Source organism: Dipodomys spectabilis, unplaced genomic scaffold, assembly GCF_019054845.1.
Source record: "Dipodomys spectabilis isolate Male_0828 unplaced genomic scaffold, ASM1905484v1 ptg000276l, whole genome shotgun sequence".
NCBI lineage: Eukaryota > Metazoa > Chordata > Mammalia > Rodentia > Heteromyidae > Dipodomys > Dipodomys spectabilis.
In genome coordinates this window covers 2,149,590-2,151,002 of record NW_024870953.1, presented here as the reverse complement: position 1 = coordinate 2,151,002, position 1,413 = coordinate 2,149,590, and the positions used below count along the sequence as shown (strand labels likewise).

Here is a 1,413-nt window from a genome sequence, read left to right as displayed (position 1 = left end):
GCTACTTTGGTTGTTGAGAGTTTCTACAAAAGTAAGCATTCTGTGAGGAGCAGGGAGACACCATATGACTTATACTTACTGAGATTTCCAAGTGACTTGTTATCCCTTGTACTGCATTTTGTAAGTCAAATCTCTCTAAAACTACCAGTTTTAAGAGATAAGAGGAGTGGTAAAAGAACTCTTAGAGACAAATACATCTTCAATATATATTGTTCCAAGTATTCAGTTTAAGGCATATTCAAAAACTGGTGAAACTTTTGTTGGCTGTAATTATGTGTCTTTCTCCATGTGTGCATGTATACATGTGTATGTATATGTGTGTAAATAGTAACATCCATGTGTACATTATGGCTTATATCATCATTTATTCCTTGCTAACAAATAAAGTAAGGAATCCCTAAAGTATTAACAGAAACTGTGTAAAGTCTTAATTCTTCACTCTGCTTCTTTACACAAAGACTTTGCAACTTCTCATTAATAAAGTTTCCTTAAAATCTGAAATGTACATACTTAGTACATAATGTCTGCTACCATAAATCTTAAATACTTTGCAGAAAAGTTTTATACCTGCCAAAGAGTCCTATTTTTGGCATATATAAGCAAAATCCCAAAATTAAGCATATTTAAAACATTAAAACTTTTAACAAGCCTTAACACTTGCTGCAATGTTCATTTTGACAGGTTCCTTGTATAGAATAATTGAATTCCTCCTCTTACACATCTCTTGAACTACAAATTTCTGGAATTATTTTGTTTTTGGCATGTCTATCTTGATTTTATTCTTCAATGTGTGCTTATAAAGAAATACATGATTCTAAAATTTCACAATTCTTTTGAACTTACGTTCTGTTGAATTGTCTAGTTTAATAAAATCAATAAAAATTATACTTTATATATAAAAAATATTCTGTGCTCACGTTAGCATCACATACACTAACATTGGAACGATACAGAGAAGATTAGCATGTCCCCTGCACAAGGATGACATGCAAATCCATGGAGCCCATATTTTTACAACAACAGATGTTGAAAGGTATGTGGCCACATGGAATCGTACTGCATTTTTGGTGGGAGTGTAAACTTGTTCAACTACTTTGGAAAGCAGTATGGAGGTTTCTCAAAAGACTCCACATAAAACTCCTCTATGACACAGTAATCCCACTTTTGGGGATTTACTCAAATGATCATAAACAAGACCATACTAAAACTACCAGCACTACTATGGCTATTGTAACATTATTTATGATAGCTAAGATATGGAACCAACCCAGATGACCTCATTAGATGAATGGATCAAGAAAATGTGGTGTATATATATACAAAATGGAATTCTATGCCTCCATCAGAAAGAATGACATTGCCCAATTTCTTAGGAAATAGATAGACTTGGAAAAAAAATTATTTAGTGAAGTA

At 32.4% G+C, this 1,413-nt stretch overlaps 1 non-coding gene across 1 annotated transcript; it reads left to right on the top strand.

The window, feature by feature from the left end:
- The first annotated feature begins 909 nt into the window (after positions 1-909).
- Positions 910-1,013, top strand: LOC122126367. Its single transcript, XR_006150908.1, has one exon. It is a non-coding gene; the product is annotated as a U6 spliceosomal RNA (small nuclear RNA).
- Positions 1,014-1,413: the final 400 nt, after the last annotated feature.